The sequence below is a fragment of the Vulpes vulpes genome, chromosome 14 (assembly GCF_048418805.1).
Source record: "Vulpes vulpes isolate BD-2025 chromosome 14, VulVul3, whole genome shotgun sequence".
NCBI classification, from domain to species: domain Eukaryota; kingdom Metazoa; phylum Chordata; class Mammalia; order Carnivora; family Canidae; genus Vulpes; species Vulpes vulpes.
The window spans coordinates 50,395,758-50,411,972 of NC_132793.1; the positions used below are offsets into that span (position 1 = coordinate 50,395,758).

Genomic DNA, 16,215 nt, shown 5'->3' on the forward strand with positions numbered 1-16,215 from the left:
AAGGGAGAAAGAGGATCCCAATCAGACTCCCGGCTGAGCATGGAGCCCAGCATTGGGACCCTATCTTAGAACCCCGAGACCATGAACTGAACTGAAATCAAAAGTCCAAGTGAGTCACCCAGGTGCCCCTAGTGTCGTGTTTTTAATATTTATCTTTATGCACTTTATCTGGCATGAGCACATGGAGGTGTTCTGGATCAGAGGCAGATTTCTTATTACCCCAGAGTAAACAAGAACTGCATGCTCCCCTCTCCCAGCTTGCTCCAGGTATTACCCTAGGGCGATACTATGAAAACCAAGGAAACTTTTTCTACATGAGTGACTGATACCCTATTGACAAGGGACAAGAAGAAGTGATTTTTCATGTGTTTATAAAGGTAAAGGATGCAACTCTTCCTCCTCATCTCAGGAAAGGGTCTCCTCCTGACTCCAGATGTTTCTAAGCTCCAGGGCCTCATTCCTAGTTGGAATTTAAATAACTAGAAAGATAACACTCCAGTCTCCCCAGAAGCTTCAGAACTAGCCTAGGTGCCTATCCCAGGATATAATATTTTGCTTTGGGGAAGATAGGAGAAATTTCATTCGCCCTCTGGATCAGAGCAATTAGCTCTATCATTAGGAAAACAAACAGCTACAGATCTAATCCTTATGATATGAGGAAATGTGTCTAGGAGAAGGAAAAACTAACATTCTCTATAGTGCACATGTTTCTGTGACTTAGGAGGCTAGATAGAGCTTTTTACACGAACACTTAAACAGAGAAGTTTTATTTTACCATCTGGAAACTGCACGAGGGCAAGGCCCATATCATAAAAACTCAATCTGGTTCCTTCTCCAGGACACATTAGGAATATTATATGATGTCCCCAAAGCTCCACTTTCCAACCTGCCACACTGGGACAATCATAACTATTTTTCAGCATTTGCTGTAGGATTACAAGAGGTAACAAATGACATGTTAGGAGAGCCTTCCCCAGACACCTTCCATTTTCTCTAGGAAAGAGGAAGAATGGTCGGTCCCATGGAGAAGTGAGTAGAGAACATTTGAAATAGCCATCAGAGGAAGTGGATAATGGAGTCCACATGGACAATATGGGTAGCATTAATATGTCATGGAGCAAGTCTACAATTTTCTGTCCCTGGTATTGATCCATGGCTTGAGAGCCCAAGGAGCGTTGACTATGAGGATGATCCAGCAAGGGGCTTTGTATCAAGATGCAAGAGCAGTGGCCCTGTGAGGAGTGCTCAGGGTAGGAACATATACTGCTTTCCCTACCCAAATAAATAAATGCTTGCAGCTGAGGCTTGTTAAATGGACAATCAATGTAATCTTGAACAGGAATAGAGTGTGGGTGAGGTTTCTGGAAAGTATAAGGTCTCGCTCCATTCTTATGATGAGAGAGGGTCGATGTCTCTATAAGAGCTTCAGGTTATATTTGGTAAAACTGGAAAATTGGTCTTTTCCCCTACTAGCTGCTACTCTTAAGTCTGACTGAACTCTTCGGTTGCCTGAATACATCATATCTGAGATTGAAGTTTGGAAGGGAGTAAGAACTTCAGAAAATTTTATAATGACAGTTGCATAAAACTATAAAGGATGGAGAGTTCAATCATTTTATCTCCCACCTGTTGAGAAAATCAGTCTTCCAAGGGCCCTGAGCATCTCTACACTTATTTCTGGGTTTGCCAAGAATGCAAGACTCTGACTACTCCTTAACTTGGGTCCATTTTCAGGGTTGTGTTGGCAGTGAGCAACCAAGTAATATCTTCTCCCAAAGAGCAGGCTTACCAGACACTATAAAAGCTGTAGATTCTCCGAGTTCAGTATACCTTGGTCTGTGACAGATATCCTCTATGTTATGGCACCCATCTGGGATTTGGGAGACATGGGGAACTAACACCAACATCATGCTTATGCTGCTTTGACATGGTTTTTTGTCTCTAAACCAGGCATCCTGTGTTTGTTGCTGGCATCCGTGAAACGGTGAGAGGACCCAGACCCTTCACAGATCCTGAAACTACTGGTCTACCTACGAGAATCATGATGCTGTTGGCCTAATCTTCACCTCCCTATGCTTGTCCTTCTGTGAAAAGAAGATAAGAGAGGGGATGAGTCAAGTAACATAATAAACGTCTGAGAAGGTAAGAAGAAGAACGCCTTTTCTTCATAGGGTTTCTCACTATTTCAGATGATTTATTGACTTGCTTTATGTCTGTCTCTTCCAGTAGAATGCAAGCTCCTAGAAGTCAGGGACCTTTTGATTTATCACTGTATCTTAATGAATAAAGTAGTGTCTAGCAATGTCAAGACTTAATAAATATTTGTCAAATGAATTAATGATTATTTGGGCCTTGAGCCACTAGTTGGGGTAGTGCTCATAATGGGTTGCTGTGGCTCGTAATAGACGTCTGTTTGCTTGTGAATGGCATTTAGAGCTATTCCTCTTGTCTTTGTGAATCAGCACTGAATATTTGTGTTCCTATGAGGGTGTGGGTTTTGTTTAGGTCCTTTAAAGAGAATTCCCCCCCAAAATAATTTTGCTAATCATCTTAATTACTAAAGGAAGTCCAATATGGGGATAGAAAGAAATGAACTCTATATCGTGAATGACCATACATACTGGGTGCTTTACTTGTGCTGCCTCATTTAATTCTTACAACTCTGTGAGGTTAATATATTAATATCTATTTCATAAATAAAGGACATAGATACAGGCAAGTTAAAAAACTTGCTTGAGGATACATAGATACTAAAGGGTACAGCTTATTTTTTCTGGCTTCAAAATTTCTTTTTGATACAATGTTCTACAGAATTGTGATACTTTATACCTTATGAATAGATTTTCTAAAGTAACATTTAGGATGTGTATTTGTCAGTGTTCAGTGTAAACAAATAGAATTTGGGGTGCATATATATATAATATATATATATATATATTTTTTTTTTTTTACAAAGGAAGGTATTTAATAGAGGGTGCTCACAGAAATGAATGGTCAGGATTGGAGAAGTGAGTTATAGACAAAGCTTCCAAGAATCAGTGATTCCAGTACAATACAGAGTTGACCTGTCAGCGGAGCTGTGACTGCTGAGAACTTTAGGAATACAAGTTTTAATAACATAACCCTACAATAGCAGGCAGAGCCAATAAGCTACTGCTGTCCAACTGTCACAACTGCTTATTGTCTTTCAGGGGGCTGAGTAATGGGCCGTGGTGCACTGCTTCAGAAGCTGTGTTGTAGTGACTTTATTAGAGAAAAAACAGACAAGTGGTCAAGGAGACATCCCAACTTCTCTTATGTTTTCTTAATCTTGCACGGATATATCTGATTGACAGACCTACTTCATAGCTCTAGGTGCAAAGAGGTCTAGAAACCGTCGTAAGCTTCCAGTCTCTGCCTGTGAAAGACACCATAAGAGGAGGGTGGAATGGACATTAAGTGAGCCAACCTGCAGTACTTACCACAGGCAGTACTGGGAGAAATACAGACACAGATACAGAAATACATGTAAGAAATACACAAAGAGAATGGATGAAGATGTTTAAAACTGACTCTGTCCAGGAAAACCTACTCATATGTAATTATTTATTTTAACTCCAAACTCCTAACATTGAAATCTTTATGGCTATTGGGGCACCTGGGTAGTTCAGTCCATTAAACATCTACCTTCAGCTCAGGTCATGATCCCAGGGTCCTGGGTCCCTGCATCTGGCTCCCTGCTCAGTGGGGAGTCTGCTTCTCCTCCTTCCCCTTACTCATGCTCTCTTACTTACTTACTCTCTCGCTCACTCTCTCAAATAAATAAAATCTTTAAAAATAAATAAATGAATCTTTATGGCAATGAGTTTTCTTGGTGAAAATATCCATGCACATGATAACTAAGGCCAGTAATATATCTCGATGTGCACATATCAGAGAAGGGAAAATTATTTGTGGTACAGGATCATCACTTTCGTTTTTTTTGTAGTCCTTTGTTTGCTAACACTACTATTGGCATGATTTGGGGGAAGAGGAGGCTCATTTCCAGCAGGCCCCAGGTCTTTCTTTGGATTTTCTTTGGCTCTGGTTTCTCGTATGCCAACACAGTACTCAAATCAGAAAGGCTTAACAATTTAGTACTCCAAAGCTTCGAAGACACTTAGCACATCCAAGCATTTTACATGGAAGCCGCAGGGAAGCAAAAAGATTTGCCTGGGATCTCAGGGAGACTGGATTAGAAGCCAAGTTCTCTGGCTTCCTGTCCAAACCTTTCTTCATCACAATAAAATCAAGCCTTGGACTGTATGCCTCCTCAACACAGAATGAAAACGTATGTGTGAATGTATATGTGTGTACGTGAGAGAAAGGGAGAGACGGCCAGATTCCATTTACATCAAGTTCAATAACAGGCATAACAGCTGTATTTTTCGGGAAATATACTTACATGTTAACCATGAAGCAAAGTGAGGAAATATTAACCATCAAAGTCTGGTTAGCAGTGGCCGGGGGGAGGTGGGGAGTTGTTACTAGTAAAAGGCACACAGGAACTTGTGGAGTGATGGCAATGTCTCAGGAGACTCAGTTTTATAGGACTGAAGTTTTGTTTTTGGGGTTGTTGTATTTTTTTGGCATGCAGCGTAATGTATTTGACTTTCTTGTCTTCAGTAACACTTTGTGTTAGTCCTTCCTGTATATTAGAGCCTGGCTGCGTGCTTTTCATGGATGACTTCCTTTCACTCTCACCAGAACACTCTCAAGGAGGCACTGTTATTATCCCCATTTCATAGATGAGCAAACTGAGATGCAACCTTCACTAACCTGTCCAGGTCCACACAGTTAGGTAGCAGAGCTGGTATTTGATTCATCTGGCTGCAGTGTCAGCTGCTTAACCATTCTGTTGCACGACCCACCAGAAACTGAGTGACTGAGTAAATTATGGACGTTTCATTCCATTATTATTTTTGCAATCACAAAAGTTACCGTTATGATAACTAGGTTAATAAGAGAAAAAGGCAGGATACAAAATTTTATACACACACACATAGCAATGACATCTCTGTTAAAAATATGTACACATAGCTGTAAAAGGCCAGAATATAAAACACTGGTAAGATGATGAAAATGTCGGTGCTTTGTCCCCCATCTTCTCTGTTTTCCAAATTTATTTGAAAGTGGCCGTATTAAATTTACAATGGGAAAACGTTCTGTAAAATAAACTTCCCATTCACCTGAAACATAAAATTTCATTTCCGCACTCTTCTTTGCTACAGCTTTGTATAATCTTGAGAAGCCTCTTCTGCTCAACGAGTGACTTCATTACTAAATTGATGGCACCCGATCACTCTAGCTATGCAAATCGCAAACCCACAGCCAGCTGAGGAAAAGGCAGATAAAAGATTACATTAAAAATTAAAGCAACGTGTGGAGATGTGGAGATAATGTGCTTACAATTATTTCTACATATTTAATATTTATGCAATTACAAAGCCAGTCATGACAAATCTTAAATCTTGAGTTCTATTCCTTTTGCCCTCTGGTATTTTTGACCTTGAACTGAGACTGCCAAATCACATATAAAAAATGGCTGTGGGAGAAGCATTTCCTTTGGCCTATAAATGATAAATGCTTTTTTCTTAGAAAGTGATCTCATTTCTTCCAAGCCTTTGTTTATTTTCAATGCCTTGTACTTTTTTTTTTTTTTTTTACTCTGTTATATTCTGATCACCCTTGAAAGCGCTGGGCTTTCAGTCTTCCACAGTTTGGTGGTGTTGTTTTCTGGTGGTGCTGCTGTGATGTGTTTTTTGTCAGAGGAAATTTACAGGCACATTAGCCTACTTGACAGGCACAATGAGGCACAAGGCTCACCTAAGGAGCAACTTCCACGTGCCATGGTGAGGTTTTCTGCATCTCTCCATCCCACCCTCCCTCTTACGCTTTCCCCCTCCATGATTCAGACACAAATCCCAACCACTTTCGTTTATAAGAATTACCTTGGATCCTGGATTTAACTCTCTGGTTCCTGATCATGGCGTTACATCAGTTCTGTATTAATTAATTCATGTTCCTGCAACAATCTGGCTAGAGTAGTTTGTGGATACAGCCAATGTCCTCTCTTACAGCCATCTAGATATCAAGTAAGGAACGGATGATGGGAACTTTTTTTTTTTTCTATGATGAGTAGTTGACATAAACTGGAGAAAACAGCATCCAAGGACTATACAAATGAAAAGCAATATAATTAAATTTTATGGAGGGTGTTTAGAGAGAAAATTCTAAAACAATTTTCTCAGTTTGTCATAGAAAAATAGTCGAAAAGAATCAATAAAACTTATTAAAAATTCAAAAATCATAAAATGAGACATGACTGAAAGGGTAAACTGTTTTCTTGGCAGATTCCAAATATATTAGAGTATTTCCCTGCAGCCACTGGGGAACTGCCGGCCTGTGCATTTTCAGCTTCGTGTATACTGTGTTGCCCCTAGGGGAGTAAATTTGCTAAGACATAGCAGTTCTGGTATATTCAGCCCCTGACTTGATGTTAAGCTATCTCTTCAATTTAACATCTTCCAGGCCTTTTAAATAATTTTTGCAGGGTGATTTTATTTTGCGATTATTCCTTTTGTCCTTGTTATGTTGGGACCATAAGCGTGTAACTATGTAACCTACAGAGATTACTTAGAACAGTTGGAGGGATGCCTGGCTGGCTCAGTCTGAGGACTGCGTGGCTCTTGATCTTGGGCCATGAGTTCGAGCTCCACGTGGGTTGTAGAGATTACTTAAGTAAATATACTTTTAAAAAAAAAACAGAATTTACTTAGAACAGTCTGAAGTCACATGTGAATTTCTTGCCTGATTCTCTGCTAAGAAGCAGAGAGGTATTCACCAAACCAATCCATAATATTGGTCTGAGCTGCTCTGTTTGTTGAGTGAATAAATAAATGAATGAAACTTGCATTATCTGGAAAGTAAGAATAGGTGGTTTCCTGGTGTACTCACTCTTTAGAGAATTAATAAGGAACGTTCTTACTTGGGCCCTATCTCGGTTCAGGCTGCTGTAACAAAGTACCACGGACCAGGTCGCTCATAAACTGCAGAAATTTATGGCTCACAGACCTGCAGCCTGGAAATCTGAGATCAGAGTGCCCTCAAGGTTGGGTGAGGGCCCCCTTCCAGATGCAGACTTCTTTTTTTTTTTTTTAGAGAGAGAGATTTTATTTATTTATTTATTCATAAGAGACAGAGAGAGAGAGAGAGAGAGAGAGAGAGAGAGAGAGAGAGAAGGCAGAGACACAGGCAGAGGGAGAAGCAGGCTCCATGCAGGGAGCCTGACATGGGACTCGAGTCTCCAGGATCATACCCTGGGCTGAAGGCGGTGCTAAACCACTGAGCCACCCTGGCTGCCCCAGATGCAGACTTCTTACTGTGTCTTTGTCTTCACATGGTGGAAGGAGCAGAGGCTCCCTTTTATAAGAACGGTAGTTCCATTCAGGAGGGCTTTACCCTCATGACCTAAGCACTTCCTAAAGGCTCCACTGCTATTACCATCACTTTTGGGGCCTAGGATTTCAACGTACGAATGATGGGGAGACAGGACCATTCAGGCCATAGCAGGCTCCCTTTCCCTTTTTCTCTTCCTTGGAGCCGTACTCTCCAAATTGTTTCAGAATAGCCAACTGCAACTGTGTTCTCACCTATGCCCTTTATCCCTCCCCATCCTTAAAAGGACAACTGCGACTTCTTGGGTTCTGGTAGCCTGGTGCTCCTTCGCCTGGCTAGTTCCTCAGACTCTCCAGGAGGGAGAGCAGGCCAGAGATTCCTGTCTTTGGAGTGGCTTCTCCTTGGTCTGGTTTTCTGCTACCGTGGGGATTCTTCTTTCTGCTCTTTGCTCCTTTGTAATGGCTGCAAGGATGAGGAGAGGAACCTAGTTTTCCAGGCTGTCAGGACGACTAGAATCAATGCAGCTAGTCCAGAGCTAGGACAAGGGGCACCATTAATCTACCCACCATCTGGAAAACACAGAAAATGTCAAGAACAGGAATATTTACCCTCACACAAAGAAAACCAAGGCACAGCCACTGGACTTTTATATATTGCCCATCTAAGGGTCTTCAGAAATAGAATTCATTAATCTAGAGTGACATAAGACTTTTTCCCGAAACAGAAGGCCAATTTAGACAATACTTCAAGGTGTTTTTAAATTCATTTTTTGTTTTATTTTTTAGTTCATAGGGTCATTAAATAATGAATACATTTTAATAAACCATAGAAATCTCTGTCCATATCTAATTCCGTGGGAGATTTTTCTCTCATTTTGACACTGAATTATTTTAACAAAATAATCCTCAAACACCTCTGATGTGCCAAGGAGGCCCAGCTGTAGATGGTGGGTATAGAGCATAATGCATATGTTAAACCTTCAAAGTACAGACTGCATCTTGATGCTGAGAATTCTTCAGACCCTCTAATGAACCCATCCCACTTTTGGTCCCCTCTCATACTTTTGCTGTACTCAAGTGAGCTCCCCAAACTGTAGGTTTCATTTGCCTCCCGGGCATCCTAGGATTAAACCAAAGGCATTGGGTTCTAGCTCCTTTATCCTACACCTGGCCCACTGGATGAGTTTTTATTGGTATGAGTGTTATTCAAGGGTAGAGTTTTATTATCTCCCCAAAGTTCTGAGGACTTTTTTCTTTTGGTAACAGGAACTCTCCTGAAAGTCAGTGCCCAGGTAGATGAACTGCCAAAAAAGGAGCCTAAAACATGCAAACATTTGCTAGTCTGGATGTCTGCACTCATAGCTATCTGGGGAACTGCCACAAGATGGATAGAGAGGCAAAATTACTCACTTGGAAGCCTGGCTGTCAAGACAAAATCCAAACCCAGGAGCTTTTCTTCTAAGAACCCCTATGACATTTTATTCTTTAAATAAATCTTTTCTTCCTCTCCTTAGGTGAGAGATTGACATTTTAAGATCAATCATACCTCTGCTTTGCAAGGTTGGTAGACTTAGAACAGGATAAATGGAAATTAAGCAAAATTTCCATTTTTTTGAATAAAAATGCTCAAAATAGACATATTCTAATTCGGTCTAAAAGAGAGATGCTCTTTCTCCCATGGTCATTCTCATTACTGTGGTTATCTCAAGACCTTTTGATGTCAAAATTTCACCCTGTTTTCTCTAAAAGAACCATTCTGAGCACACACCTGCTGTTTGAATAGCGGCAGAAAGCAAAGGAATCTCATGCTATGTTTTTCTGCATCGGAGCCAAGAATGTTTTAATGCTTCTGATGCAGACACAAGTTACCACCTTGCCCAGCCTCTCTCCATCCTGAGATGAGTTTCAGCTGTTACTATAGGCTACCCTTGAATTATTTCCTCCTGTTTCTATTATTCGATAGCCCCTCTTAAAAAAAAAAAAAAAGCATAAGCTCTAGGCCCAATGTGAGGCTTGAACTCATGACCCTGAGATCAAGAATAGCATGCCCCACCGACTGAGCCAGCCAATTAGCTGCTCTCCTTGTTCATAATGGTCTTGTTAGCATTTGACTAGCCTCTCCCCAAACCAGATCTGTTCAGCACTTTTAACTAATTTTAAATGATTTTTTAAAAATACAGGACTCTCAGTCCACTCAGTCAATACACATTTATGGTGAACCTGTTCTGTCACCAGGCATTAGAGGAGGTGCCGGGGGTACCGTAGAATTCCAGGGAGCATGGGATACTCAAAGGAGCCCTAGATAAGTGTTACAAAGTACCCTGCTGGGACCAGCTTCCCCCTGACTCTGTGTGGGCTGGGCAAGGCCTCCATTACCTGGGGTTCCAGTTTTCTTACATGCAAAATTAGGGGCAGAGCAAGCTACTCCTCCTTCAGATTCCCACGTTCTGTTATCGCTGCTGGTTTGGTTAACGCACAGCAGTGGAAACTCAGGGGCCTTGCAAAAGCAAATGCTTTTGTAAGCCTTCCCAAAGGGACCCCATTCTAATCCAAGGAGCGGTTTGGCGGTAAGACAAATCCTTTCAGAGACTCAAGAAGACATTTAAAGGAGAGTTTGGTCAAATATTTGAGCAAACTCAGCATTTCTCCCAAAATGCTTGCCTGTTTCCCAGTTGTTTGGTAGTATAAGGGATTAATCTGTAAGCTTGGAGGGTCAGTTAGAATTCCAAACACCATGATCTAATCTCCCAGGATAATAATAAAGCAATAAAAACAAGCAATAAGTCCAGATGATTCTGGACTTCCAATAGTGACAGTTAACGGGAGCTGTTAAAACTCCCCAATTCTGTAGCATTTCAATGTTTCAACAGTTTTCATAGCCTCTGAGACTATTGCTATTTATTTGTGAGTATTGACGATAAAATGAATGTCTTCTGTTTGCACCATATTGTATTGTTCCTAACTTGCAAGCCACTAGATACTCTTCTAATATCATGTGAGAACTGTTTTTTTTTCTTTCTGTCTTTTTACGCTACCGAATGTATTTTATACGATTTTTAAAATGCATCTCAAGTTGCAAAAGAGTATGCAACAGTTCGGTATTGGGACCAGGCAAATTATTTGAAATTCAACAGGATTCCCCAACTTCTGACGTTAAAAAAAAAGCAAGGAAAAAAGCAAAAGAAGCCTCATATTGCTCTTTAGATCTCCTCGTTCTACACTTATGATTAGTTCATTTCAATTTCTTGTATCAAAACAAATAGTAACTTACCATACACCTTTGATCAGAGGGAGGACATTTCCTTGTTTCCATTTCTTTAAAAAAAAAACCCACATATATATCACATACAATTTTTTTTAAAAAAATGAAGAACAGGTAGTAAGGTATGAGTTATATTGAATAGCTCTATTTCCCTGACTTGCTGATAACATTTCATGGCTTTCTCTTCTTTCTTTCCTCCCTCTCACTATAAATATCAGAGCTGATGACTGACTTTTACTGCTGCCTTTCATGCAGACTCTTCGGGCTTGCATATCAGCTACTGGTTCTGGAAACCTCCCCCCTGCCTCTCACCCTTGCTCACATGGTTTCCTAATAATGGGGCGAAGGGGTCACTAAGAACACACAAACATTGTACAGCACACTGATTGGAGTAGTAAAACTTGAAGATTGGATTTCGGACCCATTGCTTCAGCTCATTTCAGTCCCGTTGGTGCATGGTACAAGGTAGCTACCCCCTTATTGGGAGGGTGGCGGAGGGCAACCCGGACAGGTGACACAAATGGAGCAGAATAGGACTGTTTGCCACAAAGCCTTTTGGGAGGCAGCGATTCTACTCCTGCTTTCAAACTTTGTTGCTCTTTAAAAAGAACACTTCAAGATACTTTACCTTTCTGAGATGAGTCACCTCCCCTAATAACGGGCCAGGTAACAACCTGCCTCACATATTCTCTGACCTTCTCTGAGCGCTTTACACTCACATCCCATTCCGTATGATCAAAACTTAGGAAGCAAAGGTAGTGGGTATATGGTTGGGGGGGGGGGGGGATGTACACACATGTACGCATACCTCTGTCTACCTAAATGCCATGCTGATTCAGCATTTTTGACAACATACTGTGTGCCAGGCACTGTACTAAATATTACACACTCACACACACACACACACACACAGTCACTTAACCCAATTTGAGGGAGAAACTATCATCAGCTCCATATTGTAGATAAGAAAGCTGATGAGCAGAGACGTCAGGTGTGCCGTGTCCCCAGTCACACAGCCACAAGATGCCAGAGCAGGTACGCTGACCCAGGCACTGCGCTGCTCTGCCCAAAACTCAGATGCTGACATCACCTAACCCGTTGTGCAACGTATGTGTCATCCGGGAACCGTTTTTGCAAAAGGTAAGTAAACTTGGGTGCTATTGGCAATCTTTTGGATTTTGCGGTAATTTTGTCTTCCCCCAAAATGAAAGCTCCTCAAGGTACAGGTCCTAGAAACCAGCCTTGAAAGCTCAGGCTCGTGCTCTGTGCTGGCTGATGTGATAGCACATGTGGCTACTTAAATGAAATTGATGTAAGCCCCCCCGCCCCGGGGCACTCAGCAGCACTCAGAGTGGCTGGTGGCTGCCGTGCCAGCCGGCGTGGGCCCTGCACCGCCGCCACGGCAGCTGAGCACACACAGAGGAGCAAATGATCCTCGAGCCCCTGCTGGGGAAGGGATGGATCTGTGTGTCCGAGGAAGGACAGTTATCGAGTGCCTGTCCTTGGCTGGGCACCGTGCTGGGGACAAGAGCACGGTGATCGATAGGAATCAATGAGGCAGGTGTGATCTCTGCCCTCCCCGGAACCTGCAGGTCTCCCAGGGCCCATCACCCGAGGGAACACCGCTGGGGTCAGGGACCTAGGAGGCCTAGGAGGCCTAGAAGGTGCCGCCTGGGCCCCAGGCTGTTGGGGGGAGCCAGGCGAGGCTCTCTGGAGAGAAAGGAATGTGAACCAAGGTCCCGATTGTAAGAAGGCTCATGGGCCTTTATGGAAAGTCAGTAAAATTACTTTCTCCAGCCTGTTTCTCAGAATCAGAGTTTGGATAAAATCTTTTTGTTTCTCTTCTCATTTTGACCGACTTATTTTGCACCAGGGTGGGGGAGGCAACAGAGAAGCAAAAAGCGGAGGCTAGTGCAGAGTCGGTGTGCAGGAGCCACAGGCGGCTAGCCCCTGCCCCATCGCACTCAAGTGCTCCAGCGCAGAGGATGTGCACCTGCAGGGCCTCGGAGTCGGGACAAGGATGCAGCAGCCGCTGTATGTGGAGGGAACTTGCCAGATGCTGGGCTGGGCACCGTACGGGCCTTATTTAACCCGGTCCTCACCGTAAGCCTAGCTATTTCCCTACATTTATGTTTAGACAGTTTGAAATTGATAGAGCAACCCGTGACCCCTTCTGCTGAAACCCCAGGTGACCCAGTCTCCCCAGTTGCTGCTGCTTCCCCTGGCCCAGGCTGGAACCACCTAAGATGACCAGGTGGAGGGACGGGCCAATTCACACGAAGACCTGGAAGAAAAGCTGCAGAGCAGAACGAAGAAAACTTGCACTGCAGAAAAATGGGTTTGTATGGAACTAAAACTAAAGTGTGACCCAAAAAAGGAAGAAGTGGCTAAAGGAAATATTCTCTTTCTTTCCGAAACCTACCTGTTAATAGTTAACCATTTACCACTACTGATTAGCCCCAATGGTACAATTTTTGTTCTTTAGCCTTAGAATTTTCCCGGAAAGTGCTAACCTAGGATCACTTGTATTTGTCATCTTCTCCAGCGACGATCAGACTGATTCAAAACATTTATGATTTACGGTGAGATAGTTCAAGCCAACTTTCTTCACAAACTTCCCTCTAAGATTGCCTCAATCTGTTGAAAACCGTTTTATGACTCAACCCAGCTAAAATTTCAGCAGCACGGATCCTTCGGATAAAACGCTTCATTCACATCAAGCAGTAATTAAATGTGCAGGGCATGAAATAAGCAGCAAGTTTGGCTTCAGAGCCATCTAGCAATCTGTAAACGATCCAAGATAGACCATATGCCTTTAAATCTAGATGACTGCATATGTCTCTGAGAGAAAGCTAACTGCCATTTCTGCACAAAAGTCATCAAAAGATGCAAAAAGGGGGAAAATGGAAAAAGATCTATGCAGCCTGTCTGATAAATGTGTATTAATACATACGTGCTCTGAGACTTGGTAAATGGCTCGTAACGCTCCCTTTTGGTTCCTGATTCAGTTCTACGAGAGAAAACACGCAAACTGACAACTCAGACCAGCATCCCTCCTCAGTAGCTCATGGCGATGGTCTGGGGTGGCTGTTTAGGCAGCTCTCTTCTGCCTGGCAAAGGTCGCCCCTCCTCTTCTCCCCATTCCTTACAGAAAGCTCTCTCCTGTTGTGCATGGGGCCAGCCAGCGCCTGGCACGCTCGTTCCTGAACAGGCTTGCGTGCCCCCAACGGATGACTGGTTCAATCAGGAACATGTGGCACGACCAGGCCAAACTGAGAGTCCTCCAGATTGCTCTACAGACGAGGAAGGAGAAGTGTCCCATCCGTGGCACGGAGAGCGGGGCCACCTGCTCATGCGTGAGGGAAGCCGGTGACCCCAGCAGGCAGGGAGAGGCAGAGCCCAGCGACGGGGGCCGTGTTGACCGCGTTGAGTGAGCCCGTGGGCCTCCTCACAACTGTGTCCTTCACGGGCATTGCAGGATGTAAGTGGCAACAGGCGACACAGCGCTCGATAAATGTGACGTCCCATCTCTTCTTCTCCCTCTTTGACTTTGACACGTGCCAGGTGAAGGCTCCAGCTGTCTTCGGCGGCCCGTGCTTCAGCTTCTGGCTTTGGCGGGAGGTCAGCGACGGAGGACGGAAGATGGCGAACCTCCCGGGGGCACCTCAGCCAATGCAGGCTCCCTCTGCACCTGCTGGGCATCTCTTTGGAGGCGGCTGCTCCGCTCGGTGCACCCCCAGCCCAGACAGCCACCCCGGCCGCGGCCTGGCTGGCATGACAAAGGATGCTGCGTTGCCTGAAGCAGGAGGGAGCTGGGCTGGCCAGGCCCCGCCATGGGCCACTACCAGAAGCAGGCTCTGTTAGCTCATGGAGCATTCAGTGCACGCCCCCCCTCTCCCCCCCCCGCCCCCCGCCGGTGGCCAACCATATGAAGGTGCCAATCTGGGCTTTCCGGCTGTTTGCCAGCAGCACCACCCTATAGAAAGCAGGCAATCTAGACTGTTAACTTACCGACTTGACCCAGTGTTTAGCCTCATGAAAACCAGACAGCGTGGTGGTAGTTAGTGCTAAATACTAACAGCGATTTAAAATTCAGTTACGGTGGGGCAAGTAAAGCCACCTCTACTGGGTGGTGTTTGGAAAACATGCGTCCTCTCACCCTTGCAAGGTTGTAATGATAAGCCATTTGCTTGCACAGTAAATGCTGGTGGTTGATGATCAAATCGGGTTGTGTATGTGCTACCGTCTGTGCAGTATGAAAATCTTAAAGGGGATGTCTGAGATCTTAGGTTTTGTGATTTTTCAGACTCAATAAGCAGTATCATAAATATCGTAGAAAAAAATAGATACCGTAGAGTTCAGAACTGGAATGAGTCTTAGAGACGAAAGACACTAAGGCTCAGAGGGGTTTAACAGGCTGTTAAACGCCAAGGCAGGGATCTTAAGCCACGTCTTCCGGTTTTTAGTTGGATACCTCTCTGTCACACCCGGATCTGTGAGATGACAGCAAACAATACCGGAGTTGGGCTGGATCCTCTAAGACCTCCAAGTCCATCCTGCTCATTTACAGGAAAGGTAAGGAAATGGGGCCCAAAGGCATGAAGTTTTTGCCAAAGGTCAGAAAGGAATTAGGCTCAAACTTATTGACTCCTCAACCAGTGCTCATCCTTGTTGCCTCGGATAAATAGGCTTTATTCAACTTAGTTGTAAACACAAGTCATTCCCCCTCCCCCCCATTTAATATCCATCACAGGGCAAACAAGCTAATGAACACCTGGTCATCACCAGGGGAATCTGGCAGCAGGTAAGGTCTGGCAATAAAACTTTTTAGAGAGACGGGGTCTCCTAGTCAAGAAAGTGCATGGTCACGTATAAACCACCCAACTGAAAGACAATAATGTGCCAGGTGTATTGTGGTATTTTATTTTTCTGACGATTACTGAGATCTAGAGGCTGCAGCTATTTCTGATACTGAAACTCCACTGACTTCAACCAAAAGGCCTTTAAATGGCTGAAGCCTCAGGTCTCTTTTCAGTTCTTGGTTCCTAATTTATTCTGATATGGTAGACAGGGTTAAACTAGAGTGTTTGTGTTGCTCATACAGTTTAAAGTTCACTGCTTTCTAAATTCCTCCAGGATGTGTGTGTTCCAGGTAGAGTCTACATAGCTGTAAATAAGTCTCGGTCTCTTTCTTCCTCTCCTGCTCTTTCTGGAAATTAGCGGAGTTAAGTCATTCTATCTAAGGAAGAGGGGGAAGGTGCAAAGCAAGCCTGTCCGCCTACAGAAGAACATTAACATTGTTAATCAGCATTACAGGCTTGGCTTTACTTCCCAGGGAAATGGTTGGTAGAGATATAAAAGGTTTTAATCCTTTCTAAGCAATGTTGTCCTTGGTGATAGCCAGGGAAGGAGGGATTTCTCCTTTTCATTTATACCTTTTAAGCAACCTTGTAAAGTTTTGAGTTACTTACAATAAGAACCAAATTAATGTCAAATTAGGTTAATGAGGAATTACCAACTGCTTGCTATATGCCCAAT

General features: G+C 43.5%; 1 protein-coding gene across 1 annotated transcript in view; it reads left to right on the plus strand.

The window, feature by feature from the left end:
* LOC112915445 (uncharacterized) overlaps nt 1-14,900 on the plus strand; it is a 38,688-nt gene extending 23,788 nt beyond the window's left edge. The window contains exons 7-9 of the mRNA XM_072735165.1: nt 1,951-2,142; nt 11,640-11,817; nt 12,551-14,900. The gene's annotated coding sequence lies outside the window, so the exon portion shown is untranslated. The remainder of the gene's footprint in view (nt 1-1,950; nt 2,143-11,639; nt 11,818-12,550) is intronic.
* The last annotated feature ends 1,315 nt before the right edge of the window (nt 14,901-16,215 follow it).